At 46.2% G+C, this 19,565-nt stretch overlaps 1 protein-coding gene across 9 annotated transcripts in view; it reads right to left on the reverse strand.

The window, feature by feature from the left end:
• Positions 1-19,565, reverse strand: part of PTK2 (protein tyrosine kinase 2) — a 254,857-nt gene that overhangs the window by 196,461 nt on the left and 38,831 nt on the right. For 7 of the 9 annotated variants that reach the window (XM_079106752.1, XM_079106751.1, XM_079106749.1 and 4 more), the window contains exon 2: positions 14,905-14,999. The exons of 1 other annotated variant lie outside the window; for it this stretch is intronic. The gene's annotated coding sequence lies outside the window, so the exon portion shown is untranslated. Of the gene's footprint in view, positions 1-14,904; positions 15,114-19,565 lie in introns of those variants that run through there. One more of the 9 variants, XM_079106748.1, reaches the window with a different exon arrangement.

The raw sequence follows: 19,565 nt of genomic DNA on the forward strand, positions 1-19,565 counted from the left end.
TATCAAGTTAAAAAAAAAAAAGCTCCTGAAATGTGTGAGGTACAACATTAGTTTCCAGTAACACTGCAGAGTCGTGCTCACACGGGACAGGCCAGAGCTCAGCGAACTTCCAGTCCACCCAGGGACTATACCCAGAGGGGCCTGCCCACGCTGACCAAGGGTAATTCAGACACCAAAGGCCACCAGGTCTGGAAGTACGCTCTGTACGTCACGTTCCCATGTGGGCTGAGCTGTCCTGCCCTGTAAGCCCTGCTGAGTACAACTGGACTGCTCGCCTCACTGCAACTGTGCTGTTCCACCTAGGGAACCAAGGAGCCAAAGCTGGATGTGGAGTGAACGCAGCCCACGTGCTGAAGGCAGTCCCTCCATGCCCCACACTCCTCAGCTGCAGAGTGAAAACTCAACACTATCCTCCAGATGTCCCTCATTACAGATGAAGAGGCAGGATCTTGCTACCATCGAACTCCATGCTCTGTTTTCAAGAAATGTTAGCACGGGTCTGCAGGTATAGCTCAGCTGGTAGAGTGCTCGCCTCACAAGCACAAGGCCCTGAGTTCAATCCCCAGTACTGCAAAAAAAAAAAAAAAAAAAAAAAAAGAAAAGAAAGAAATGTTAGCAACACCAGCAAGGGTACATACCACATCCCAGGTAAAGAAGAACAGCTCCTTCTTCCAGCAGTTGTACACTGGCTGGCTCTCCTTGTCATTTTCCATCCTGCTTTTGGTTTTGTCATGCTGGTAGAATACCAGCAGATACTATTCCACCTTACCAGGAAATTTATGGAGACACTTGTTCAATTCTACGTAAAATTTTTATCATTAATCCAGGCACCATGTCACACACCACTGTGTAATCCCAGGGATTCAGGAGGCTGAGGCAGGAGGATCGCAAGTTTGAGACCAGCCTCAGCAATTTAGTGAGGCCCTAAGCAACTTAGCAAGTCCTATGGTCAAAAGGAAAATGGTGCAGCTGTCACAGAGAACAATGTGGAGCTTCCTTGAAAAGTAAAACTAGAACTACTTTTTGACCCAGCAAGCTCACTCCTGGAAACACACCCAAAAGAACTGAAAGTGGTCTCTGGAAGAGGCATTTGCACACTCACACTCATGAGAGCCAAAGCGGGAAGCAACAAAGCGTCCACTGGCAGGCGAACACACAAAGCAGCCCGCACATACAGCAGAGTGCTCTTCAGCCTTTAAAGAAAGGTGCCTCTGGCACAGGTGCACCTCAGTGACACGCTGCCAAGCAAAACGGACACTCACGAAAGGACACACACCCATGGCTTCCCCACACGAGGCACCTGAGAGTCAGATTCACTGGGACAGCAACAAGTGTGGTCACCAGGGGCTGGAGTGGGGAGAAGCAGAAGCATTTCAACCTTCCACGACTCCCATCAAAGGATGGGAACATCGGGCTTCCAAGATGCAAAAGCTCTGGAAATTTGTTTGCAGAAATGTGAGGCACTTAATATTGGTTAGCCAAACAGGTAAAATCTGGTAGAATTCAGGTTTGTATTTTTTTGCTTATTATTAATCACGATTTTAAAAACTTCGTAAAATGTTAAAGCCATTTTAAAAGAGTAAATTTTAGGGGCTGGGGCTGTAACTCAGTGGTAGAGTGCTTGCCTCAAAGGTGGGAGACACTGGGTTCCATCCTCAGCACCACATAAAGATATTGTATCAACAGCTAAAAAATATTTTTAAAAGGGTAAATTTTATATAATTTACAACAAGCCTACAAATATGATGCAATACCACCTTCCTAGCTGAAGGATCAGGAACCGGACGAAGAGCAGGGGCAAGGAAAAGATAACAGCCCTTACCGTCAAAGCCCTTGGGGCCTGTCCAGCACTGCCCAGAAGACCCTGTGTGTGTGACTGCAGACGTTTAATCCTCCCATGTGCAGCGGCCACAGTGAATCCAGCGAGCAGGAGGCTGAGGCAGAAGGTAAGTTCAAGGCCAACCTTAGCAACTAAAAATATGTGTGTGGAGGGAGAAGGCTGGGGATGTGGCTCGGTGGCTGGGCACCCCCGGGTTCACTCCAAAAGCAGATGTAGCACCAGAAGAGGAGGAGGAAAGCAGTAGAGTGGGACAGAGTGGTGAGTCACAAGAAGGGTCTCCGGTGCCAGTGGAGTGAATGGACAAGGAGGGGAACCCAGCACACATGGGGCTGCATCTGATGCCAGGACAGCAGAAATAACACAAAAAGGTAATTAATTAGTCCCCAATAAACTGAGGCAGCTACTTATGCCATCATTTCCAAGAACAAGAAAACAGGTTTAGAAAGATAGGGAGCTGGGGCTGGGGTCATGGCTCAGTGGTGGAGCGCTTGTCTAGCACGTGTGAGGCACTGGGTTCAATCCTCAGCACCACATAAAAATAAACGAATAAAGGTTTTGTGTCCATCTACAACTAAAAAAATGTTTTTAAAAAGGGAGCTTGTGATACAATCAGAATTTGTGAAGCTGAGACAGTCATGCAATGCCAAAGAAGAATCATTTCATCCTTCCACTGCTCCGCACATAAAAAGCAGGTTCGTCTACAACTCCCTGAATCCCAGACTCAACTACACAAGACCTTGGCAGTCTTTATTTAAGTCTGTGGATTGGTTTTTTCCTTGGCTAAGTTAAAAACTGCACCTACCTTCCACAGCTGATAGAATAAAATGGCTATCCACCCAAGGGGCTGGGAGAGCCCCTGGCACCTACCGATGACGCCAGCTCTTTCTCGGGCATGGCTGTCTGCATCCATTATGCTTGCGCCATGAGCCAGGCAACTAGGGACCCCCAAAAATGCAGCCCATCAGAAGACAAGCTCATAAATAAGAGCACCCCTGGTCCTAGCACCAGCAGAGTGATCTAGGACATCGCCGACCAATCACCTTTAAACTGCGCATGGTGGGTCAGGGTGTCAATGTTTCATAGGTTTGTTTGTGATGCTGAGAAACTGGGAGTAGCTTGTGTGTTCAACAGGATGGGAATGAATCAACAAAACTGAGAACATCAAAGCAAGTTGACTCTATATGCATTAAAGAGGTGTTTCCTAAAATGTTTTCACTGCCTGTGGAAAATGCTCATTAATGAAAAAAGCAACATATAATAACAAGGTAGTGCCGTGTCCTAAAATATAAGACTTTTTCAGACAAATCTTTAAGCGATGAAAAAGAGGTATTGAAAGGTGTTGCACGTGATGTGTTGGTGCAAAGCAAAAGAAAATGCCTACGCTTCCATGCACATGCAGGAAACACCTCTGAGAGGGCACAAGGGCCACCAGGACTGTGATCCATCTGGGGAGAACCTGATGGGAAGAGAACAGGGGAGCCCAAGAGTGGGAGTCAGGGCACACCCACTGACTTCTGTACCACACGGCTACAGTTTCTGTTCAGAATAACAGATGAACACAAAACACAATTCTTAAAAGGAACACTGAGTAGAGGGCCCCTCTTTACACAGAAACCATACCTCTGTAAATAATACATGGGTCAAAAAACCCAGAGAAATCAGGAAATGTTAAAAACAATATAACTTAAAAAAACAAACAAACCCAAAATCTTGTGTTCATGTCAAAGAGGAGCTAAGAGGAACCAAAACTTTAAGTGCTTATATAATAAAAAGGGGAAATAATCAATTGTCTATTTTTACCTTAAAAAGTCAGACACATATGGGCAAATTAAGCCCACAGTAATCATAGTAAAGGAACAATCAGGAACAGGGCTGTGCATCAGAGCACGAGCAGAAGGAAAAATGAGTAGTACTGGTTCTGCCTTTATGTAAAACACTGGTATCTTGTTCATCATGAATCATTTGTTTTTCACTTTTAAAAACATTAAACTATTATTTCCTGATTAAATGCTTTTGGTGATTCCCCAGATTCTGTGTCCAAGACAAGCACCTCTCCCTGCCCAGCCCTGTCCATTCCACATTCCTCTCCCCAGGGCCTCCGGACCCAAGGAAACCCATACCCGGGACATGTCACCAAGGGGTTTGTGAAACTCAAGTCATTTCTGTCCAATGTACACAAAACAATCATTCAATGTTAAAGGTTCCACTGTGAGAACAATAAAGAAATTTAACATTTCTTTCTTCAAGGACCAGACTTTGGTAACTAAAATTACTGAAGTCTTATCAACTTGAACTGAAACTATTAAAATACATTTTTACAAAGGACCGGTGAACTCCTGGATTCAAATATGTGTGGGCTGACAAGTTGTAAAAGTTTTTTAGCAAAACTGATACTCGATTACGCATGTTTGAATTTCACGTGACAAGGCAGAACTGTTGTGTCCATCCACTTCCATCCTGCCCCACGGCCCTGACTACAAGCAGCAGCAACTCAGAGGCACCGCCAGGCTGTACCTCACTGGGGAAGGATCACTGGCGGGGGGGGGGGGGGGGGGGGGGGGGGGGGTGTTCGCAAGCCCTCCTTCCTCCCACTTTTAACCAGGAACTTGTGCGATGCAGAAACAGATTTTGAGATTTCCGAATGCAAGACAGATCAACAGCTGCAGCAGAACTGACTTCCTCTGGAAAAACGAGTGACTGAAATGCAAAAGCCACGAGAGCCCGCAGGCTGACAGGGCCAGGGCAGGAACTCGAGAGGACCAAATGCAAAAGTCACGGGAGCGCGCAGGCTGACGGCGGCCTCGAGAGGCCCAAATGCAAAAGTCACGAGAGCCCGCAGGCTGACAGGGCCAGGGCAGGACCCTTCTGCAGGCACTTTTATCTTCGTATTTACTTGCCGATTCCAGGAACAAGGAGAATGCTGAGAATCTGGTCATAGGACAGAAGAACGAGGCGCAGCTTCGGAAGACAACAGCCTACGAGCAACTGCAGGACACATATCTCCAAATACTACTCAGAAATAAAAAGGAATGAAGTACCACACATGCTGTGGCCCATGATGCCGGCCGCAGAAGACCACACGCCGTATGATTCTTTTTATAGGAAAGGCCCAGAACGCAAACCTCTAATGAGACAGGGAGCAGATCAGTGGTTCCCTTGGGTGGGGCCAGAGTGACAAAAGGCTAGCTCCCCTTCATCAGTGGGCCTGGAGCTTCCTTCTGGGTGATTGGAGGGTTCCATAATTCACAGAGGTGAATGTACACTTTAAACAGATGCCATGTGCTGTATGTGAATAACATTTCCATTTTGTTGTTGTCGTTTTAATTTTTTTTTAATTTTTAGTTGTAGATGGACACAACGCCTTTATTTTATTTATTTTTCTTCACGTGGTGCTGAGGATCGAACGCAGGGCCTCACACGTGCTAGGCAAGCGCTCTACCACTAACCCACAACTCCAGCCCTACATTTCAGTTTTAAAACACTAAATCTGGACTGGGCTGTGTTCCAGCAAGATCCAGGCAGCACTGCAAAAAAAGCAAAACCTTGAAAAACAAAGGACTGGAGATTTTTTTTTTTTAACAATCTTATAAAGATTCATGTTCCAGACAAAAGGAAGAAAGGGAAGTTAATTAATAGGAAATGAATTAGAACTAAAGGACAAAAATAAATACATTTGTAACAAATAAAAGTCACCTGTAGGTATGTGGAATCAAGTTTCTAGAAGGCTCAAGACCTCACAGCAGCCCCTAACAGCCTAAGAGATGTGGAACCACACCTGGAAAATACACCTCCCTGATCATGTAGTTAAACAGCCTCCAAATTTAAACACAGCAGTCATCATGCCTGGATTTTATTGTCTCTGCTACAATACTGGTGAAATTTCTGACCATCTCTTACAGATTGATTCCTTCTTTCTGTACATGAAGTTCAATTCTAAAAACAACTCTCACCAGCAAGATGTTTTCCTTTCTACTGGTTTTTGATAATTACTTCTGGGCCACCAAAACTGACAAGGTCTTCCTTGGGCAAAACATTTATCTTTTCTTAGCAACAAATAACTATTCCTCCCCAATTCACAGTGCTGGGCTGGGGTGCAGATCAGTGGTAGAGCACTTGCCTAGCATGCACAAGGCCCTGGGTTCCCTCCCCAGCACCCCAGGAAAATTAAAATTTATAGGAATATACAAAGTCATACTGCTGAATGTGGCTGACATTTAAAACAAGTTACTGTGTAGCTGGAAACCCGTCTTTCCAGGAGTTAAGACTACTTCATTCCAATTCACACTGTGACCGTCAACAAACTGGCCTCATCTCCTGAGGAACATCTGTAGGAGGGCACACCTTACCTTCAAGGAACTTTATTTTTCTAAGAGGAAGAAACTGACCTATAAAGCTGGACAGCTGTGTGAGAGCCTTTGCAAGAGTTCCTGTCCGATGCCTGTCAGAGGACAGGATGCTGCGCCATTCCCACATGACTCCACACCCAGCATCCAACCTGCCAAGGCGTGTCAGTCCCCGGACCTCAGGAGACAAAGAGGAAAAGGAACAGAAGAGTCCTCTCCAAGACAGGGTGGGAGAGGGAGAGAGGTACAGGGAGGAGAAAGTGGAGGAGAACACATGAGCATCTGTGACCCCAATCCTAGAAGTCCACGTGGCGTAAAGTGACATTCTTTAATTCTAGCAAGTTCGAGATGAGTTTCTGGCATCTGCAAACCCAAACTGCTTGACTAACAGAATTCATAAACTTAAGTCCTACTAATTATCGACATTCCCAATCATCTAAAAACTGTCCTAAAAGAACTATTGTTCTTCTCATTCAGTTAAGAATTAGTAAGTGGGCACCTACTACAGGCCAAGCACTGCTCTAGATATCCCGAACACATTCGCGTGTGTGCAAAGAGAGGGACACAGATGTAAGCCGTGCTGGTGGGCGTTTAACAACCGCTCTGTGGGGTGAGGAAAGAAGCCTGACATGTGGCATTTGCTGGGTCTTCATGGCATGTCTCCTGGGCACACATGCAGGTTTCTGTTGCATGTGGACCTGAGAACAGAACTACCCGGTCACACTTTATACTTAATCTTAGTAAGCACTGCCAAACTACTGTGCAAAGCAGGTGTACAAACGGATACTCCCATCACTGGGTGTGAAGTTCCTGTGTTCCCCAACATCAAAAGCAACAGTGAGGCCAATGTGCCCAGCAAAAGGCTGGCCTGACTCAAAGGAGACTCTGGACTGACTCTAAAACACAGGAACTAGACTGCATATCCCAGAGTGTGGCACCACCCGAAGAGGGAAGAACTGTAAAGGAACCTTAAAATGTCTTTAATCATTATATAGGAAGAAATCAAGGTGAAGCAAAGAAGACTTGTTCAAAGGTATTTATTTAGAGGTCTAGCAGTTATGATGATATTGTTATTCTGAAACTACAGTTTTATATCTATAAAAAAGCAACTGCATGTGTGCATGTTAAGATCCAAGATTTTAAGAAAAATAAAATACACAAGTAAAAGCAGGAAGTAAAAATACATGATCTTACATGAATTGGAAATACCAGAATAAAACTCATGTTTTATTTTTCTTTCTAAAAAGACCCAGAAACAGCAATATCCCAGCATGAAACACCCCAGTATCTAGATGACTCTGCAAACACCAACTCCCACTGAAAGGAATCAAGGCTCCTAGGAGAAGCAGACCCACCAAGGGTCTTGCCCCAAGCAGCTACTGCCAGGTGGCTATGAAAGGTGACTTTCCATCGATACCCCTCCTCACGCTCCAGCCCTATTCTTCTGTGCAAGGGAGGTTCACCCCCCTTCATTTGTTGATCTGCTTCTTATCACATGACCAGCAATGGCATCCTCATGGATCCTTATGTTAGTTGGTGGCTTGTCATCTGTGGCTTTTTTTTTTTTTTTTAATTTGGCTGCTAGACTTCTTTCTGATTTGGCACAAGGAGGTCCCCTGAGATCATCTCCTGGGTCCTCTGACATGTCTCTTGTATCATCCAAGCATCTTCCTCCTCTTGGGCATTTCTCGTCATCTCCCTGTCCCGTGCTAAGATGAGTGATTCTCAGGGTGGTCCCGTGCCTTTTGGTGGGAAACAGAGCTTAGAGGACAAGGTCTGGGCACTGTGAGTGTCAGCACTTCTAGGCCACTTCTGCGTGAAGGTGAAGGAGCTTGTGCTTGTGCCCTGGACTCAGGATGCGGAATCTTCCTGCACTCTTCTGAGGTGGCTCTGACCACTTCACTGGCTTCCATGGCTGTATGCTTTAGCATGGCTCCCTGGGAGGTGCCAGTGCCCCTCTGTGCTTTGATGAGAGCAGGTTTGGATAGAATTCATCGATTCTGGGGTTTATCTTGGGTGCCCCTACTTCCAAGCAGCCCTATCCCAAATTTCTTTGATACCTCCTACCACCAGACCTGGACCTGGTGGGGGCAGCACCGAGTCACAGCAGCAGAGACTGCACTGCATGGGAGTTGCTGATCTGCAGTGCTCACGCTCTCCTCCCGTGGGCCCTGCTGTGGTGTCCAAGTCTCTTGTGCTCTGTGCAGGCGCGGTCAGTCAGGGACTGGGGCGGTTCAGACTAGGTTTGGCCCTCAGCCTTGGCTGCCCTTCTTGTTGCCACACATTCCCCTTAGAACAGCAGTGCTTTGTTCTGAGAACCACAGCTCACCTTCTAGTGCCTTGCCTGCAGCCCTGCCACCAGAGCCAGGCGAGCGACAGACCTGGCAGAAGCGGGCAAGGGTTCTCAGGTCCTGCCTGCCTTCCTCACTGCGGTGCCCTCAAACAGCTTTCTACATGATTCCGGCCAGCTTCAGTAAGCATGTCCAGGAGGAACTGCCCCAGCACTTCCGTCAGGAAGGTCACCCTCCCTCCTGCCCGTTTTCTTCCCCTCTTGTCTAGTTTAATCTGTTTGTATTCTGCATTTGTGATATTCTTCTGACACATGGCAAAGTTACAAGAATCTACTATCCTCAACATGTGCACTGCCCAGGTTGTGCTCACATGTCCCTATTCTGTCACCATCCACTCGTCCCTTTGCCCAACACAAACCTTTCTTTTAAGGGTGTGTGAAGGTGATGGGTCACTTTGCCCTTGTGTGGACGCACTGTCCCCAGAATTCACGGCTGTCTACAGGCTTTCCTTCCCCAGTGCACACTCCCTGAGCTGACAAGTGCCTCGGTCCTGGTGCCCACAGGGGAAGAGCCGCTCACTCCCCAGGAGGCTCCTGCACTCCCTCAATCTCCCCAGAGAGGGTGACTTTCCTCCTACTGCAGTTCAGAATGACCTGTGTGAGAGACTGCAGGAGGTGTCCTCCCTGCAAGGCTCCTAAGGCCTGTCCGCGTCATGTCATGTAACCGGCTCTTTTCTGCTGGCCTGAGTTTCGCTGAGTCTGTTATAACTCCTTTGTCTGTTCTTTTACTCATAAACACCTAATGAGTCCAACAAATTCCCAGGGGACAATGCTGGTCCAGGACCACCCCTCAACCACTGCCTGAAGTCATCAACATGAATGCACAACTGATCACAGAACAACACTGTCACCCTGCTCCCGCTTCCTGCCACAGTGTCACTTCTGTGACACTCCTCAACTCACCCTTAGAACATCATGCAAACCCAAACTGAGGGGCAGTCTGCAAAACAACAAGTCCATAGCTTTCAAAACTGTCAATGCACAAAAAGGAACGAGAAATATATCCAGACTGAAAAGATTGGCGAGAGCCGACTGAACACCACGTGACTCTGGAGAGAACCCTGCAATAAGGAGGAGGACTGTTGTAAGGGACAATAATAGGGCAACTGCCAAAATAAGAATAAGGACCGCATGACAGATAGCAGCACATGTCAATGCTAGATCCTGTAAATTTGATAATTACGTTGCTACTTTAGTATTGTAAAAATATCCTTCTCCCAGTAAACACTGACTGAATATTCTGGGGAAGAGGGCATAGTGCCTGCAACTCAATGGCATAAGGGTCAGTGGAAACAAAGGCATGGGAATATACATCTGCATACGTGCATGTATAAGGAGAGGGAAGGAAGAACAAGGCCTTGTGTGAACACGCACACTCTGAGGACAGCTAGTGGGTCTAAGTGAAGGACGTGGGCTCATCAGCATGTGCGCTCACTGTTCAAATTCCTGAATCTTTTTCACAAACAAAAAGCTTTTCAAAACAAAGACTTTTAAAGAGGCAGAGGCAGCAAACTGGAAAGGATGCTGGAAAGGCTCTCAGAGAAGGCCAGCCCAAGTCCTGACAGGGTAAGGCAGAGGACATGGGGGTGAATGTAGAAGTCTTCATCTGAGGATGCTCAGTCATTCCGAGATGCTAAAGCAGGTTCAGTATCTTTTAATACATTTTAGGGCCCGTTAAATATCTTTTTAAAAGATATGGGAAAATAAACTTGGTTAATGTTTATTTAACATGGCTAATAAATTTATACTCAAGTTCTATTTTTGTGCTAGTGTGCACTTACAATAACTTTCCAATGAAACCATGTAACCTCCTAGAAGATACTTTAAATGCACTTAAGCTCCACAGGTAAGGCAATGGGAATGAGCACAGTGTAAACTGGCCATTCCGCTCACAATGGAGCCCAAGACTGCTGTGTATGACTGCCACCTGGAGGAAGCAAGTGGGAATGGCACCAATTCTGGAGCCTGCAAGGGGACCAAGAGATTTCCAGAGAAAGAGTGCGAACTGAGACAGTGAAAAACATAAAGCAGATCAACCACCATCTTCAACATCACCTGCGAGGAGCCTGTCAGCAGACACTACACAGGACGTGGCCAGGCGGAGGCGGTGGCCAGCAGGTCTGGACGCCAGGGTGAAGCACCGCCTACGGGAGAGTAGGGCACTTGACACAGAAGGGCAGGCACTGAGAAACAAACCTGCTGGGGCTGCCTGCCACACACCTCACTGCAGTACTAAGCCACCAGAGCACAGCAGAAACGATGCCCTTCTCATCTCCAAAGTCAAACAGTCGATTTTCAAATGAAAATGAGAACATGCACGCACACACTTCCTACTTGAATTCCCCTCTGGGAGGAAGGGGATGCTAAACAGCCATTCCACAACACTGCAAAAAGTGCCACAAAGTAGTAAGACGCAACTATCCTCCATACTTTCGAGAAACTCAATTTATGATCATGAAGCTTTAGTGTCACAAATTTTCATTGTTTACTATGTATATTTTTATCTCTATCAGTTTAAAATACAATTGTACCCTATAATTATAGCTGATAACTAAAACACAGAGCTGAAGAATGCATAATTAAACTTGTCTCACATGTATCAGAGACGGCAAGTTTTTTTATTAAGTTGTAAAGCTGGTAAAACTTCCCCAGAGCTAGAACAGGGAAGAATCTAAAACAATTTAACTTGTAAAAACATTTTTTATGTGTGCTAATTATATAACCTCTGTGAAATAAAATTTAATTATACAAAGCAAAATGCCTTTAGGCCACAAATAAATCAGATCACAAAAATCAACTGAACAGTCCAAATTAAATGCTTTCAGAGTTTGCATCCACGCTGAGATGTGGGCCACACACATTCCATGACATTTAATACAAGAAAAACAAACTTTACTCCAACTGCAGAGAAGAACTGGGCACAATTGACTGTGTTTCCACCTACATAAATCTTCTTTTTAAAGCTTGGCTTCGTGAGGTAGAGTTGGCTCTGTGAGCTTGGACAGTGCTCCGTACAGAGGCCGACCTCCTTGCCCCAGGAAGAGCCCTGGCACCCTGCACTGGAAGCACCATGCTACACAAGCAGCACAAAGGTGGTACAGCCCAAGCTGCTCTGGAGTCACCCAGCCTGCTGCCCAAGTCAGCAGTGAATTCCTTCCTGCTGACAAACAGGACCCCACTGTACAGAAGGACCAAAAGTTGTTGATCCGTTTACCAGCTGAGGTGTCTCAATTGCTTCTGGTGATCACAAAGACAGCTGCTGATGACGACTTGGGGAGGCCTCTTGGGTCATGCAAGTGTGTGTCCAACCACATAAAAACACTGCCGAGCCGCTTCCAGAGTGAACTCCTGCTGGCCAGGAGGAATTCACAACAAGCTGCTGCACAAGCTTGTGCTCTGGCACTTTCACCGTCTGCTTGCTTTAAGGCCACCAGCCCCACGGGTTCCGATGGCATCTCGCTGTGGTGTGGTCTGCATTTCCTAATGACTGTGGATGCTGAATATCCTTCTATGGGCACACTGTCGTCCATACAAAATGGATGAAGTGCCTGTTCAAAGCTTTTGGCCATCTTTAATTGAAATTTTTATTGAGACATATGCTTTTTAATACAGTTTATCAAAGAAACACTGAAAAGTTTGTGTAATTTATTAAACCACTTAGAATTCATGAAAAATGGACAAAAATCTTAAAATGCCTCCTTGCTACTCCCACTCATAATAGCCTGTCCATCCCCTAAAGAAAACTATGATGTGCAAAAACAAGCAGAAAGAAAAGCTCACCTGTCCTCTCAGCAGGTATGAATATAAGAAAGCTAGGGAAAAGTCCCTGACTACTGCTAGGGAAGACAGACCTTCCCACTCTCACAGTGTCTGATGGGAACCCACCCTTCCCTCAGTGTGAGCCAGGGACCAAGTGGCAGAGCGCTGTGTATGGAGCTTTACAGAAGCATGGGCGAGGTGTGCGGCCAGCTCAGCAGGTGGCGCTATCCTCCTGCCAGTGAAGCACCTGACCCCAAGGTGCACTGGCTGAGTAGAACTGGGAACTTGATACCATAGCAGGAACCCTACACAAGATTCTCAACATCTCCAGGCCCAGTTTATCTTTAAAACGGGAGCAGCAGTCACTCCCTTACTGAGCTACTATAAGAATCACACAGGATTCAGATCCACACACACCTGACAGCTGTTCTATGACTATCATTCTTCACCTGTAACTCCTGCATCTCAATTGCAAGCAAGCCTGGAAAGATGGGCTTCCAGAGCCATCCTGCTTCTGAACCACAGGAGCCCTCTGATGAAAGCATTTCCAGTGAAGACTGGGAGCAGAACCTCTGGCACACACTCTTCCAGAAGCACACCAGCATTCCCACAGAACCAGATCGCACTGCTCACTTTCCTGAGTTTAAGTTTCTCAGGAAATGAAATGTTGTGAGCCCACGCTCCTGCCCACCCAGGTGGCACAATAGCAGCCAGCAAAGTGCAGGTCAAAGAGAGACAGGCTCAATCCCCAGCACCACACAAAAGAGACAGAGGTGTGCAAGAGCCAAGATCCAAACACTCCACTTCCCAGTCCCAGCTTGTGCCAGCTGCTCACTCTGCAGAAAGCAGCTTGCTCCTCCAGACACGAGTTTTCTTGCCTACAGAGTGGCAATACCACTGTCTACCTAGTGCAACTGGAATGAGTAAGCACCCAACTGGTGGGTACATGATGGTGGCGATCACATCCTTAGGTCCAGCGCAACCCAAATGCAACCTGCCTACCTTCCCTCTTCAGAGCAGGAGCCACCAAGTCGAGCCACGGCACCAGTAGGCTTCTCCCCAAGCTCCTAAACTGCTCTGAACACCACCAAATGACCTCCACTGTGCTAAATCCCAAGGTCGAACGGCAACTTCAGCCTGACCTTTCTGTTGCATGACAGAATTCAGCACACCCTTCCTCGTGAAGTATTTCCATTTCCTCCTTTTCGAGATCAGATTTACTCTCATGATAATGGGGAAAAAATACCACCAAATAATATTTGCTAACAATTTTAAGTGTTGAACACATTATACAAACCTCTCACAGTATCTTCATAACAATCCCATAAGGAAGATCCTGTAACAGTCCCTTTTGTCAGGGGAGGAGACTAGGTTTAGGTACATTAAACAACTTGATTAAGGTTGAAGTGTTAGTATACAACACCCCTCACCCTTGGCCCCTTATCCGTAATTTTATTTTCTGCATTTTTAGTTACAGGCAACATGGCCCAAAATTATTAAATGGAAAATTCCAGAAACAATTTCTAAATTTCAAATTGCATGCTATTCTGAGTAATATGATAAAATTTGCCTTATCCCACCTAGGACATGAACCATCCCTCTGTACAGTGTATCCATGCTGCATAAGCTACACACCCCGTAGTCACTTAGTAGTTGTCTTAGTCAGCAGAATAAATGCAGCAGCATGCAGTATTTGTGTACACGTAACACTTATTTCCTTAATAACGGCCCCAAATCACCAACGTAGTGACTCTGGCAATCTGGATATACCAAAGAGAAGCTATAAAGTACTTCGTATAAAGTGAAAAGCTGAGGGCTGGTGATGTAGCTCGGTAACACGTTTGTGTAGGCCCTGGATTCAATTCCCAGTATCATCCCCACCACCCCTCAGAAAAATAAAAAGTTTAAAAAAAAAAAAAAAAAAAGTGAGAAGTTGAAAATACAAAAAGATGTTTTAAAAAGAGAGAAAGACCACAATCACATAACCTTTACTACAGCATACAACAATTGTTTATTATTAGCTATTATTTGTTAATCTCTTACCATGCCTAATTTATAAATTAAACGTTATCAAAGAAATGCGCATAGGAAAAAACACGGTATGTATGTGGTCAGATTCTATGGCAGTCTCAGGCATCCTGTCGATAAGCGAAAACCACTGGAAATCAACAGCTGAGCCAACATCTAAACCCAGAGTCCATGAGAATGAGAGAGAGACCAGTAGGAGGTCACGCTGAAGTCAGGCAGAATCTCAATCCCAGCATTGGTAGTTATAACCCCAGCAAGCTTTACCCTCTATTTGTCTATGCAAGCCTTAATCAGAAGATTACTGCAGGGACTCCGTCAGTCATTATAACTTGGTATCTGTAATACCCAGAGTATGCAAGTGTTATTAAAGTCAGCTAGTATCATTACATGGCCTGCCTATCCAGAAAAGCAACCGGCACACAGCTTCCACTCTCAGTGGCACTGAATGACCATGCCTCTTCCCTCACCTGTCCTCCAAAATCAACTGTTTTGTTTGCTGCTACTACGTGTCACAGAGATCCTCGGACAGGTGAAGGAAAGCAGACAAAACAACCAAGACACAGGTGTAGAAGAATCACACTCACAGCTCAGAAGGCAGCAAAGGTCTTCCAAGACATCCAAGATGATCTGGAAACACCGCTAGCGCCTCCTTTCTCCTTCCATGGCAGTCCAGGGCAAGCTGAAGAGACAAGACGCACACGTGACCACCTTCCTTCACTGCCTCTTCAAAGCACTACTGCATCCACCGCCTTAGTCAGCCTCTGTGCACGCACCATGCCGACTGTGCTAGACCCTGAATGAAGAATGAGAATATTACCAGGGGCTGGGGTTGGGGCTCAGTAGTAGAGGGCTTGCCTAGCATGAGTGAGGCACTGGGTTTGACCCTCAGTACCACATAAAAATAAATGAATAAAGGTATCATGTCATCCTCAACTAAAATACACACACACACACACACACACACACACACACACACACGTATATATATTTTTTAAAAAGTGACACTCAAGTGACAACTGTTACTACAAGTGTCATCAAAGGCCCTTGATATAAAGGCGCCCATGTGCAAGAGGGTTAAGTGATGGATACCATCCACTAGTTAATGAATAAATGAAATAAAAATTGCAATATATATGTAATATTATAACATAATTATATAAAATATATGTTTTACTACAGTCCATGTCTCCAAGTCCATACTTTAGTTACAGAAAACAAATAAAGTCGGGCATGGTGGCAAATGCCTGTAATCCCAGCAGCTCAGGAAGATGAGGCAGGAGGATCTCAAGTTCAGAGCAAGCCTCAGCAATGGCAAGGCACTAAGCAATTAAGGGAAACCCTGTCTCTAAATAAAATACATACTAGGGCTGGGGATGTGGCTCAGTGGTCGAGTGACCCCAAGTTTAATTCCTGGTACCAAAAAACCCACAAATAAAATAGCAAAAAACTATTAAAACATCAACAAGAGCAAACCAATCTGCCATAAAGCTGGCTAACAAGTTCAGGTAAGATGGGAAACAGAAGGCACGTGTCTATTTCATCCCCTCCCACTAACGTTACGCTGAAGAGATATTTTTTTAAAAACTAAAAACCAAACACACAGGCCAAGGAGAACTGAAAGGAGAAAAAAAACTCAACACTGGTGTAACCCGCAAGCGAAGTCCCTAATGCAGACAGAAACGAAAACAAATGAGGAAGAAAAACTCGGAAGAGGAACAACAAACACTGGGGCACAGCGACTGACTGGACAGGCCAAGATGGCCAGACTGGAGGCCAGCAGTGCCACCCACCCCCTCCAGAGCAGGAGGTGCAGAAACTCAGAGTCCAATGCAGTACAGGCCACAGACCAGGGGAGAAGGTGAAGTCCCAGGAGCGGGCGCAGTGAGCACTCCATGCCTTGCCCCACCCTGCCAGACTGGAGGTCACTCTAGAAAGGAGCACTTCTAGGCTGAGCAGACCTGGCCAGCGGGACTAACCGGTAGATCCCGTTAGTCATTCAGATCTTTACCCTGTAAGAAAGAGGCAATCAGGGCCTTCTTGGGGGATCAGATCAGGCGAGGAGGAAAGATAACATGACAACATGGGATTCCCCAACAAATGACCTGCGCGGAATGTCCTAATACAAAACTCAAAGCTGAAAGAGCCGACCATGTGTTTAAAGCTTCCAAAGAATTTCTTGATTCATGGTAAGGAAATTCTCTTGGGCATGTGAGAAGAGCCTCTGATGCAGGAGCAAGAGACCAACAAGGGGGCGAGCAGGGGCACCAACATGGAGGAAAAAGGAACCAGAGGTAGAAGTCACTGTCACTGTTTTGTGATGACAAAACAGAAGGCAAAAGCAGCTCTCAGAAGTTAAAGTACCTGTACCCAAAATAAAAACTAACAGGGCCAGGCTTGGTGGTGCACGCCTGTAATCCCAGCAGCTCAGGAGGCTGAGGCAGGAGGAGTGCATGTTCAAAGCCAGCCTCAGAACGCAGCAAAGTCATAAGTAACTCAGTGAGGCCCTGTCTCTAAATAATATATTTTTAAAAAGGGCTGGGATGTGGCTCAGTGGTTAGGGGCCCCTGGGTTCACTCCCCAGTACAAAAACAAACCTATTAGGGGTTCCATCCAATTGAAGCCATGGTCCTGAAAGTAGAACAGAAGGAAAGGAGGAAAGAAAGAACAGAAAACAAAAAGGTGGAAGAGCAAGAGGACAAGAAACCCGAGCACTGGTCACGGGGAGACCAATTCTGGGACTGAGAGGCCAACACCAAGAGGCCCAGAGATCGCAGAGCTGAAGAGCAGCTGCTGCCAGAGAGCAGGGCGCCCCACAGGGGCAACAGGAGGTGAAGCACCCACACGCACACCACCTGACAACTGTAAGCCCTCCAGGCTCCCGAGAGGAACGAGTGACACAGGGAGGGTACTACATCAGAGCAGCTTCAGACCTGAAACTCGGCAGCACTTCAGCCTCCCCCAAGTCACGCAAGAACGAAGCTAACACAGAATTCCACAGCCAGCGACCACCATCCAGCATTCAGTCCAATCTCGAGAGTCCCACTTCATGAGCACCCTGCCTCAGAAAGCCACCGGAGAAAGTCCTGCATCAAAATGTGAGCAAACAGAAACACAAAGCCCCCTGAAATACAGAGAATGTGTTCCCACACAGCGGCAGTCAGGAAGCCCCAGGACAGCCAGAGCCAGGAATGCCGTGTGCCCGGAGAAAGGCGCGAAGACGCAGCAGAAGGCTGGAGAGGACAGTGCTGTGGCTGCCCTCACTGTGCCCGAGGAAACTGCACACAGCAATGGCCCTCTGCCGGGATACCCACCAAAATAAAGACTCCAGTCAAGAAAGATGAAGACAGAGATGCCGTGATACCAAATCCAACCCTGAAGGAATGCCAGTGGATGACAGCCACAGTTCAGGGCTGAGGGAGCAGTGCTTGGAAGGGACACACTCCAGAAACTGTCTCCCAGACACGTGAAGTGGGGACACAGGAGCCCATGTGACTGGCCGTGTGGGGCATCATTAAACGCTGCTGGTTCCATGGAGAAATAAGAAAAGAAGGAAGGTCACTGGGGAGGGGACTAACTTACAAAACAAAGCAAGAACAAGCTGCACCACCCCGAGACGCCAGAGCGAACGTGTGTCTGAGCCTACGGGTGTGACCAGCAGTCACAGCGTGCTGAATGGAAGGCAGGAGAGCCAGGGGAACCACCACAGGCGTACAGCAGAAGCCACAGGACCCTCAGATGAACCAAAACAGAGCAACTGCCCAACTACACTTCCACACTCCCTGCAAGAATCTCCACAATAACATAAGATAAACAAAAAGTGAAAGAATCTGTCACCAACAAAGAAACTGAAAGAATTTCTAAACAGTACCCTACAAGTAAAAGACAAATGATCCCAGACAGAGCCTTCAGCAGGGAGAAGAGTATGTGGTAAGCCTGGGTGGGTGGCACTGTGAAGGAGCAGTGATAGGCCTATCCCACATCACAACACCGTGGACAAGGAGATGACCTGTGTGCATCCTCCAGAGCACACACTGACAGAGGGAAGGCTCTTGGCCACCCAGCACACAGAGAGGAGAAGGGCCACAATACCACAAACAAGAGGACAGGGAAGGAGGGGAGCCACAGCAAAGTGCAGACAGTGAACGCGTGTTACACAGAGGCCTCAGGACAAGACCCAAACAGATCAGAATCAGCATTAAGTGCAACTAAAACAGATGAAAGGAAAATATCTACACTGCATTAAAAATTTAAACCCAACTAAATCTGCTAAAGAAGCACACCTAAAGGTAAGACTACAAAAAGGAAACAAAAATGATAGGAAAAGATGTACCCTGAAATTTCAAAAGAAAACTGGCATTACTATTAATATCCAACGAAGCAGATTTAACAAAAAGCATTTTTAAAGACAAAGATTATTTGTTCATGATAAAGGTGTGGTTCAACAAGAAAATAGTTCCTAATTTCTACTATATAAACAACATAGCCTGAGAAAGGAAACGAAAAAACAACAACAACAACAACAACAACAAAAAAAAAACAGAAGAAAAGGAACAAGCCCTGCGTCAGTGGAGTACACCACGGCCCCTCTGAGCGCGGCTCCACCTGCTCACCAGCTCCCCCTGCGGGCTGCCTCCTCCTCACCGAGTGACTTGTGACGACGGAACCACAAGTGCCAATGTCTTCTCCCATGCCAGGGCACCTTTTTTTGCCACTAAGGTCTTCTGACAATTACAAAGTTCTAACTTTAATGCAGTACATTCATCAATGTTTCTTTTATGCTTATTGTGTCCAGATAAATAGATGTTATTCATGGTCATCCTCTAAAACTGTGTGGTCCAAGGTGGCAGCCAGTGGCCACACGCAATGGAGCACCTACCATATACCTAGTCAGCACTGAGAAGCAGCGTCAATAGAGACAGACCACCCATCAGAAAAGGTGCACCAATCATCTTTACATTGGTTGCATGTTAGAATGTACTTAGGCCATTACTAGAGAAAATAAAGTATTGTTCATTTCACTTGTTTCTTTGTACATTTTAAACTTGGCTTCTAAAAAATTTTAAATCACATGTAGTTCACATATTTTACTGAAGATCACCATTATACCAGCCTTTTTGTTTAGCCCTTTGCATTTCATCTATAAATATGCTTGCAATTGGCTTTTGCTTAATGTGCACAACACATTACTGCATTTTCCCCATACGGACACCAAATGTCCAGCACCATTTATTGAAGAGCTGTCTGT

Source organism: Sciurus vulgaris, assembly GCF_902686455.1.
Source record: "Sciurus vulgaris genome assembly, chromosome: 1".
Lineage (NCBI taxonomy): Eukaryota > Metazoa > Chordata > Mammalia > Rodentia > Sciuridae > Sciurus > Sciurus vulgaris.